Below are 11,379 nucleotides of genomic sequence, written 5' to 3' on the forward strand. Positions count from 1 at the left end.
CAATTTCTATAAAAGCCTACTGGGATTATAATTGGAATTGCTTTGAAATTTTTGATCAGTTATTGGAGAATTGACATCTTAACAAGGTTTTCAATCCATAAACAAAGGATATTCACTTAGGTCTCTACTTTTACTAAGAGAGATTTTGTAGTTCTCGGGAAAGAGGTCTTGCACACCATTCATTAAATCAGAGTATTTTGTTTTTTGATGTTATTATAAATAGTATTGCTTTCAAATTTTCCAGTTGTTTCCATGTTTGCTGATAGTCTATAGAAATACCATTGATATTTGCATATCCGTGACCTGACTAAATTTACGTTATTTTTACAGTTTCTACTTCTGGATTCATTGGGATTGCCTATGTATGCATTCAAGTTGTCTGCAAATAGGGGCAGTTTACCTTCTCCCCATTTTATGAATTTGGGTTTCCTGAGATAGAGCAGATGTATTGCCTCGTTCCTCATCTTAGGGGAAAAATATTTAACATCTCACCTTTAAGTAGTGAGCTGTGTGCTCTCCATAGACGCTTTTCATCAGATTGAGGAAGTTCCTTTCTATTCCTACCTTGTGGAGAGTGGTTTTAATGAATGCTGAATTTTTTCAAATGATTTTTCTGCATCTACTGAGACGATCTCCTTTATTTTCTCCTTTACTCTGTCTATATGGCAAATTATACTGATTTCCAACACTAAACCAACCTTGCATTCCAGGGGAGTGTGTCACGGCTTGGTTTCATCACTCATATTTTGTGAAAATTTTTTTTTGCATTTATGTTCACAAAAGATATTGGTTTATAAGTATTTTTCTTGTAATGTCTTTGTCAGGTCTTAGTATAAGGGTTATTAATATTTCGAGTCTGCTTTATTAAAATTTTCATGACATGTGGCTTAAACGTAAAGATAGACACCCCTCCCGCCAGTCGCCATGGGGAAAAGTTCCAGCAGTCAGCAGTGTCAGAGAGAGGCAGGCAACAGACAGCCATCCAGGAGCATGGTGAGCTGGGGGAGGTCTGCGGGGTATCATGCACCATCTGGCCCACAGGCCTATAAGGAGCCTCACTCTTTCCTGCTCTGGGCTCCTAAGAGGGCTGTGGTTTACCCGTCCCTCTGACGCTTGCCACGTGGGACCTCACGGCTGAGGCCGCAGAAGCGGACACCACTGGAACCCACAGTGTAAAGAGCAGAGCAGAATCTATCAGGGACCGAAATCTTGCAACCACTTAGCACTTTCTGTGGAGACGACACAGGTGGGTTGCGTATTCTTATAAGTTTGAGTGTGGGGGGAGAAAAGCACAAGGCCAATTTTTTCAAGTACTTGAGTCTCTTCGTTGAATCAGGATGACCAAGTCCACACGGGTGGATGCAGCCCTTGGATGGACAGTGGGGTCACTCGTTCTGGAGGTGAAGGGCATCTTTGGAGACAAGCCGATTTCATCACCTGCTGAACCCCACTCCCCACTCTATCTCCACAGCACTTTGTGATCTGAAATGATCTCACTTTCCTCTGATGACGTTCCCCACTAGAATTAAACCCCATTGGGGCAGCAATACACCTGTCCTGCCCAGTTACATCCTGAGAGCCCAGAAGACTGCCCAGCCCACGGTGGACACTCAAACCCTTGTGGAAGCATGAACGAATGAACCGGCGTATACGCTAGCAATTGCTGAGTTCTCTAGATGGTGCATTCCTTTGAAAAGTGCCCAGTTCAATTCCCTTGGAGAAAACCTTGAGACTTAAGTGACAAGCCCTGATGCAAGCTCCCCCCACTGCAAGAATCTATGGGTCTTGGCAAGTTTTAAATCCAAGCCTCAGTTTCCCTGCTATAAAGGGGTGGAGCAGTCCTCACCTTGCAGCCCTGGAGGATTGAGAAAAAAATGTCACGGCATTGGCACGGTTCTGCACAGATGCGAGGTGTAGCCATGATTTTAATGCAGAGGAAAAGACTGTCCAGCAAGATGACACGGCTTGGCCAGGACCCTGAGGTCTGCAGGGAAGGCTGCTTGCTGGGACCCAGGTGGGACTTTTGTTATATATTTTTTGTACTGGAAATCATCACAGGGTTGGAATGCATTTTTAAAAGATTGCTTCACCATAGAAGACTCACTATGAGCTATCTAGGAGAAAAATTTTTTTCCTTTGAAGTACTAGTTAATTGGTATTAAAAACTTACTCATGGAAGGACTTACAAGTCAGAAAGTTGACAGGAATTGGGAAATTCACTTCTTTTTTAATGCTGAAATTTATCTCACAATGAATTCCTTCTCAAATGTGGAATTTCCTTCCCTCAGTCTTCACATGACTTTGTAACAAGAGCAGTTGTACACGCTCATCAAAAATAGAGAGCGGCTGATGGAGTGGACATGCTCAGTGTAAATATTTAGCACAGAGGTTGGCGGCTTTTAAATTTGCATCTTGATCTAAATGTATCTGCTGATTTCCCATCTGCTAATATTTTCCCATCTGCTAAATACCTGCTATCAGGGGAAGAGGATGCCTTTGTCATTCCTCTGCTTAACCTCCATGTCCCCTTCACCTGAACCTGGAAACAGCAAAGCACACAGACAGACCCATGCACAGACCCACGCGCTCACCGCGGACAACAGCCCAGCCCGGGAGCCCTAGAAGAGAGAGCGTGGTCAACGCCGGGGTTTGCCTCCCCAAGCCCACCCCCGGTGTTGCTCCTGCTCTGTGGGGCTCAGAGCCCAGGGAGCAGCAGCTGCTCTGGGACACAAGGCCAGCCCTAGAGGAGAGCCGAGGATATCACCCCACCGGTGCAGATGAGGAAAGGGACGTCCACAAATGGGGGCTGTGGCAGCAAGAAGCCAGCAGGAAAACCAGGTGCAGGCCCAGGCTTGGCATCCCTGCAGTCTCACCCAGTTCGGACCCTCCCTTCCCAGGGCCAGAAAGTTCTGGATGTGTCTTTGGTGCCCAGGAAAGGGCTGAACCCTAGCACAAAGCGCACTGTCTCCACCCCAGCATCCACACCGCCTTGAGTATGGCGAGGAGGGCTGTGTGGACCATGACAGCGACGCCGGCACACTGGGGCTTGCGCCCTCACACACACTCCCTCCCTCCCTGAGCGACACGGGTGAGCTTGCGAGCTTGCTGTCTATCGTTTACGCCACGACAGACTTCCCTGAGCTCCAGCAGCTCAGCTCTGGGGGCCCCAAGAATGGTCGGCCAGAGAAGGCAGCTGTGGTGTGGCTGCCGCCCCCGCGGGCAGGCCAGCACTCCCGTGTCCACACATCACGACAGACGCCGGGGACACAGAATGAAATGGCCCCAAAGAGCAAGAGTTCCGTTTTATGCTTAAAATCAAGTCTGTCCCATGAGGCGCCAACTGTGTAGACACTTGATTGATGGCGGCAAATAATGATTCTCAGTTTTGCTGGGAGCTTGCCTTCGTCGAGAGCCAGAGATGAATAAAATATACGAGAGCACATCAAATATAGTGCAAGGACAACATATACAAACAGTACATTAAGCATTATGGAAGACAATAAAGAGCTGGAAAAACAGATCTGAGTTAGCAGATGGGCTCCGATTCCGGGTCTATCTGCGCAAGTGGGGAGCGGCGGCACGGACTTCTCCTCGTGGCCCTTCAGTCCCGGGAATAGTTCATTAGGTGGAAAATCTGAACAGATTAATTTCTACCACCGCTCCCTTGCTAAATCCCCAGCTCCTGGGGAGGAGCTCGGCCACAACCGCCCCTGCCCGCCAGGCCCTGGGCTTCCCTCCACACAGAGTGCAGTGTCAACAAAAATGCTACAGTGACATTTCTCTCTTGCTCTCAATTACATGTAGGCTTTTCACTGCCAGTATAAAATACATATTGTGCTCCGGCGAGATCCATTGTACTGGGGTCAGAGGGAACTCATTGTCCTTTTTGCTTCAGAACAAGACAATACTGACATCTGTAAGATTTGCTGTAAATAATCCAAGCTGTAGGTACAGAGTGGCGGGCAAGAGAAAAGAAAGGGGGAAGGAGGTGTGGAGAGGGAGGAAGACGAGGGGCGGTGTACTGGATTTTAAGCTGCTCGCAGTCCCGGGCTTGTCTACGGGAGGCTGCACTCAATGGCCGGCATCACTGAGGAGGAAAGCAACTATCTGGCAAGTATCTACAGGACGACTGTGGCCGAAACACCTCGTGCAGATAGCTTTGCTCCGGGTGTGGAATCCATCCCAAAGAGCATTGCACCAGAGAGACGAGGACAGGGCTCCCTGTGCCCGTCCTCCGGCAGAGCCATGAGCCTGAGAGCCACGTGTGGCCTCGAATTCTAGCGGCGGTGGCAGGAGTAGATGAAGCTGTTAAGTGCCATGGAGTCACTTACCGGACAATTCAAATCAATAAGCTAGAACGGGGTGGGGTCGACCTGCACAAAGACTTGGGAAGCACGGGGGCCTACGGGGTGCCGGCCTCACCCGCAGAACCGCTTGCCTTCTAAGTCGGTGGGCCAGGAAATCAAAAGCATGTTTGATAACCAGTCAGAGAGCAGCTCTTCTCGAAAGGAGAGCTTTGTCATGGAAAAGAAACTTCGGAGGCAGGCAGGGCACGGTGTCGGGATGACAAAGGACTACAAATGAGGGAGACATTTCAGAGGAGCTTCCAGAAGGCCGACTCGAGGCCCGGGGCCCCAAGATGCTCCCTGTCTGCCCACGGGAGAGGCGCACCTGTGTACCCGCGGGGCCCATGCACGTGTGGGACAGAGCACGTGGACGCGTCCGCATGCGAGCGGATGTACACGCGTGCGTGTCCCCAGGCAGCGCCCTCGGGCTGTGGTCTGGGAGCCTGCTGGTGGGGCGAATGGCAGGGGGCCCGCTCAGTGACCGGCGCCGCTTCTCCGGGTGTGGGGGGACCGCGGGGTGCCCCTGCATCACCGGCAGCTCCGAGGGCGCTGCGATGAATTCCTCTGTGCTCAGGACTTTCAACCTTCAAGACGAAATCTCTTCAGCCTGTGCCTTTTCCCTTCGGTCACATCCAGAAAAGTGAGCATGTGATTTCAATTTGAAATTAAAAGTCATGTCTGAATAACAGAACTGCATTCTCATTTCCTAATACCCTGCTTTTTACTACTTTGCATTCAACTGTGAAAAGTCTTTTAAAACTCGGAACAGCAGTAAAACTTGAATGAATTTTTGACCCATTATTGCATAGCGGGTGCGCCTTCCAAGTAAGAGACACTGCCAAGTTCTCCCCACCTAATATTTCCACTTTAATTGTGCCACTTGAGAAATTTACGTGCCTCAAAATATGGCATGAATCTTACGCTTATTGCAGTATCATTAGCAGCAACATTTAAGCAACATCTGTGTGCTATAGAACTAATTGAAGTAGCAGAAGTGGCAGCTGTAAATCCACAGGAAGATGGCAGTTTGTACCCAGCACTGCTGAGCTAGCTACTAACTGCCAGCCTGTTCCTGCAATCTGGTCTCGAGCACCACGGTACAGGCACACAATGTCCAAAAAATACAGCGAGTAGGCTAATGATCCTATTAACCACTTTGCTGCACCAATTTGGCTGTTTTTCCAGTTTCCTTGTTGAATTTCATTATAAATTTCTCCATTCCTGTAAAAAAGTCCAGTGTGAGACACGTCTGACTTTAAACTACTTACCTGAGCCGAGAAACGCTGGTCTGGCTAGACCAAACGGAGGATTGATTTTTTTGTTATTTAATAATTCTGCTCCCCTCACTCCTTTCGATTGCTTAAAAATTTTTATCACACACGTCTCCGTAAAAAATAACTTTAAGATCCCCAGTAATGTTGATATTTAAAGCAATGGCATTTTCTTCCCATGGACATAACATTTTCAATAATCAATACAAGATGGCAACCATAATTTATTACTGGGAGGGGGAGGAGGGCGGGGGCAAACGCTGGCGTGGGTAAAGGGATCAGGCTGTCTGAGAGACGGGAGGGTCAGGTCTCTGTGTTGACTCACCGGGCTGACACACCAGGGCCCATGACTGACAGGCCAGCCACACGCTGGTTTGGACCCAAAAGGCATCGACTGTTTTCATTTCTGCAATATTAAGAAAAACGACACCGAGTCTTCCCCATAGAAAGCCAGCTAGGTTGGGAGTGAGGAATTAATTACCAAGATGCCTCTCTTTGAGGAAGAAACGAGGGGGTCAGAGCCCGTCTCTGCTCAGGGTACTTCCCCCATCGAGCACCACTGGAAGAGCTCTTCCCGACACCCTCACAGGCCCAGCCCCGTCTTGCTTTTACTCTGGTTTTGCTTGTTTGTGTCTTGGCAGCGAGGGGATGTCTCTCCCTCGGTGCCTGGCCCTCAGACAATGATATAACTGGTATCTTTCGAAGCACTCAAGAGTGTTGGAAATACACAAAAGGAGACCTCCTTCAATATATGATGACTGGTGTGTTTGCCAACAACCCGACTTCATTAGAAAATTGGCACGTCCGCCCAGCTGCCATGTGACACGCCGTTAACTGTGGACATTTGTCGTCTTAATGCTCAAGTACTCAGGGACTCGACTGATAAGGGAGAAAGTGTTTGGATTCTGCTGAACCCCACGCTTAGGGGGGCACGCCACCTCACGGTATTGAAAATCAATAGCCACGTGACTGCGGGAAGGTCAGAGGTCCCCAGAATTAACTTCCTAGTACTAAATTACTATCCCTTGTTTCTTGGCTTATTTTCTAACAATAACACATTTGAAGGGGGCCTGGTTAAAAACCACTCATGAACACAAAGCAAAAACCCAGAATCACTGGCTAAGAGCTGCCAGTTCCCCCCCAACCCACCCCCCCAGGCCCAGGAACATGAGGATGTGCAACCCTCCGTCCATTGGCAACTCAGCTTGTTTGAAATCTATTTCGTTTTTAGTGGTGGTGTTTTAATCCTCACGTGAAAAGACAGAAGCTGGCTTGGAATCCGGCCATACCATACGTCTGACTCACCACACCGAGCAGCTCAGTAATAACGCAGGTGCCATCCCTGCCCTAGGACGGGGCTCGGGGACGTCAGAGCAGGGAGAGGAACGTGCTCCCAACAGATCCTTCTAATTGAGCCACAAGCTCCGGTGCTTCGGACGTCACTTCTGCATGAGATTCGGGAGCCCAGATGTGCCTTGGCCCCGTTCCCACCCACCCCTGTCAGAACAGTAGCTCAGCTCACCTTTCCACTCGGCAAAGGGCACGTGGTCGTACAGGGGGAGAACTGTAATCGCTTTTTCAGAAAACCGTGGACATTCTTCTTGGATCCTACGTCCAAACGGCACACGTGGGCGTATCTTCAAGCTCAGCTACGGTGGTGCTGAGTCTGAAATCGTGTCCCTGAACTTTGCTGCCCTGAGCTCACTGGTCCCTCTTGCGTGGTGGAAAGTTCTGGATCAGCACCTGGTTCTGGTCGTCTGGAAAGACTGGTTCACCGAGTGAGGCAGATCTTCCAAATGTTGACATGCTTCATTACATAATACTGAAAAGAAGTATTTGTTTCTATCACACGCTCATTAGAAAAATCTGTTCAGAAGCTCCAAAGCTCATAGTGGTTCAAACCTCTTCGTTGTTGTCCAAAACCAAAAGTTTAAAAAAAGATTTATTTATTTTAGAGAGAATGAGCATGAGGTCGGGGGAAGGGGCATAAGGAGGGAGAGAGAAGCAGACTCTCCGCTGTGTGCAGAGCCTGATGTGGGGCTCGATCTCATGACCTTGAGATCATGACCATGAGATCATGACCTGAGCCAAAAATCAAGAGTCAGGCCTTCGACTAAGTGAGCCACCCAGGTGCCCCCCACCCCAAACGATTTTTTATCATTGGTAATAAATATGGTCATTTGTTCTCCTTGAAGGGACAGGTCTACTCACTTCAGTTTTGAGAAAATGCCTAGCAAACGTGAGTCTGAATGGCCGCTGTTGGTAAGCTAGTCTCTTAGTGCTCCCCAGGTGCACCGAAGTACTTCGATAGGGATTGGGTTCCACCAACCACCCGCGTCCCCACAATGGGGGCACAGGTGGGGTCCCCTCTCGGCGACCGTGTCTGCAATGGACTCTCCCAGCCTGCTGAACCATGAGGAAACCTCCTACCACAACAGTAGTTCAAGGGGGTCAATGTGAACCATTTCTAGAGTCACTCACCACCCAAGAATCTGATCAGAAAAAGGCACACGGCTGCACTGAATGACGGCCTTCAATGACTTGCTCAACATTTTCAAACTATGGACTATCTGATGCAAGGAAGCGAGTGTGTGTAACACATATTTGTGAAATATTATACGTACACTAGTGAATCTACAACCAGCTTAAGAAATGGAACGAGATGGGACAGTGTGGTTGCAAACCTGTGTTTTGGACAATATTCCACCTTCCCACCTCTGCCCCAGAGGCGACAACTTAAGTGTTGTATTTATCATCCCCTTGCCTTTGAAAAGGTGTTATCATATACATGTGCGTGTCTCTATGTGTGTGTATGCATAGGTGATTGTGTATGTGTGTAAATACTTAAAGCAATATATATCCCTCAAGGCTTGACTTTTACTGAACACAGTACGAGAAGTCCTAGCCACAACATCAGACAACAAAAAGAAATAAAAGGCATCCAACTTGGTAAGGAAGAAGTAAAACTCTCACTATTTGCAGAGCACATGATACTCTATATAGAAAATCCTAAAGACCACCAAAAAACTACTAGAACTGACAGATGAATTCAGTAAAGTCGCAGCACACAAAATCAATGTACGGGAATCTGTTGCGTTCCTAGACACTAATAATGAAGCAGAAAGTGAAATTAAGAAAACAATCCCGTTTACAACTGTACCAAAAACAATAAAATATTTATGAATACGTTAACCAAAGAAGTGAAAGACCTGTACTCTGAAAACTATAAAACACTGATGAAAGATACTGAAGATGATACAAAGAAATAGAAAGACATTCCATGTTCATGGATTGGAAGAACAAATATTGTTAGAATGTCTATACCACCCAAAGCAACCTACAGATTTAATGCAATCCCTATCAAAGTACTAATGGCACTTTTCACAGAGCTAGAACAACTAATTCCCAAATTAGTTTACAAAAGACTGATTAGCCAAAGGAATCTTGAAAAAGAAAAACAAAACTGGAGGTATCGCAATTCCAGACTTTTAAGTTATATTACAAAGCTTCAGTCATCAAAACAGTACGGTATTGGCACAAAAATACATACGTAGATCAATGGAACTGAATAGAAGCAGAAATAAACCCACAATTACATGGTCAATTAATCTTTGACAAAGGAGGAATGAATATGCAATGGGAAAGACAGTCTCTTCTACAAATGGTGCTGGAAAAACTGGACAGCTACATGCAAAAGAAAGAAAGTGGACCATTTTCTTACACCAACACAAAATAGATATGTCTCCTGAGGCAAGAGAAACAAAAGCAAAAATTAACTGTTGACACTATAACCAAAATAAAAAGCTTCTGCACGGCAAAGGAAACAGCCAACAAAACTAAAAAGCAATCTACTGAATGGGAGAAGATAGCTGCAAATGACATATCCCATAAAGGGGTAGTATCCAAAATACATAAAGAACTTATACAACTCAACCGCCCCAAAACAAATCATCCAATTAAAAATGGGCAGAAGACATGAACAGACATTTCTCCAAAGAGGACAAACAGATGGCCAGCAGACACAGGTAACAGACACATCACTCATCATCAAGGAAACGCAAATCAAAACCACAATGAGATACCATCTCACACCTGTCAAGAATAAATCACAAGAAACGAGTGTTGGCGAGGATGTGGAGAAAAAGGCACCTTCTTACGCTGGTGGTGGGAGTGCAAACTGGTATAACCACTGTGGAAAATGGTATGGAGTTTCCTCAAAAAGTTAAAAATAGAATTATCATATGATCCAGCAGTCACACCACAGGGTATTTATGCAATACAAAAACACTGAATCAAAGGGATACGTGCATCCTGGCATTTACAGCAGCATTGTCCACAATAGCCAAAATACGGAAGCAGCCCAAGTGTCCATCCCCTGATGAATGGATAAAGAAGATGTGGTGTATGTATACGCTATGGACTATTACTCCGCCGTACAACGAATGGACTCTTGCCATTACAACACATGGATGGAGCTAGAGAGTATTACGCTAAGTGAAATAAGTCAGAGAAAGACAAATACCATATCATTTCACTCATATGTGGAATTTAAGAAACAAGTGAGCAAAGGAAAAAAAAGAAAAAAGAGACACCAAGAAACAGACTCGTCCCTCCAGAGAGCACATTGCTGGTCCCAGAAGGGAGGGAATGGCCCAGGACTGTCCAAAGTCACAGACTCAGGGCTCTTTTCAGCATCTTATAGAAGCTTTTCTTTAAATTCCTGGAACATCAGCCATAGTAGCTCTTCGTACGCACGGACATTTGTGGGTCGTTCCAGACTTGATTCTGAAACACCCAGTGGGATCAGGACAGATTTTGAGGTGGTGGCCTTGGGCTTCATCTCTTCAAAGCTGGACTGTTTTGGGACAAGACACTTATCCTTCCTGCGGGGGGAATGCGATGTATCACAGGGTGTTGTGAGGATCATAGCTGCCCATTTTGATGAAGAAAGAGAATGTCAGCGTTTTGTGGGTGATGTCACGTGTTTACTCACATGCTGTTTGGAGAGGCCTGTGAGAACGAAGGCCCCCAGCGCAAACACAGGGATCGCCTCTAGGAAAGTGGGCTTCGTCAGACCACACACTAGGCGTTTGTCTCGGTGCTCGGCCTGCAAAGTGCTGGGATGGGACAGACCAGAGGAAGGCCCCGCCAGGTGTTGGAGGGCACCCAGAGGTCTCTCCCAAAATGACGGACTTGCCAGAATGTTCCCAGAATGCTGAGAAAGCTGGCTTTTCATGTCTGCTAGCCCCTGGTTCTTTTATTGTTTGGGCACTAATTCTTTTCTCCTTCCTTCCTTCCTTCCTTCCTTCCTTCCTTCCTTCCTTCCTTCCTTCCTTCCTTCCTCCCTCCCTCCCTCCCTCCCTCCCTTTTTTTTTTTTTAATAAACTGAGAACAATTCTCTTCAGAAGCTTCTTCTCGTAGTTAGTTTGGCTGGCCAGGCTATTCGGCCACCACGTGCCTGACTCCGGCTTCGCGGCTCCTGAAGCCGTGCTGCTGACAGTAGGCGACGAGCTCCTGTCAGACGTTCGCCTACCTGGCATCACCCTTTGTAACTGCGGGCCTCCGGGACCGTCTAGGGGTTATTTCTGGCCCAGGCAATGGCTCTGTTCACTGGCTGCTGTGTTTTTCCAGTTGTGAGGAGAGCTTCCAGGGGAGTTCTTCCGATAATCATCACCTTGATCTTAAATGTAAATATTGTCACCGTGGTTTAAAGAGAGATTAATGATTTGCTGACAGCTCCATACGTCCTTAGGAAGTAACAC

The sequence above is a fragment of the Ursus americanus genome, chromosome 6, assembly GCF_024610735.1.
Source record: "Ursus americanus isolate L20-20 chromosome 6, mUrsAme1.1.p, whole genome shotgun sequence".
Lineage (NCBI taxonomy): Eukaryota > Metazoa > Chordata > Mammalia > Carnivora > Ursidae > Ursus > Ursus americanus.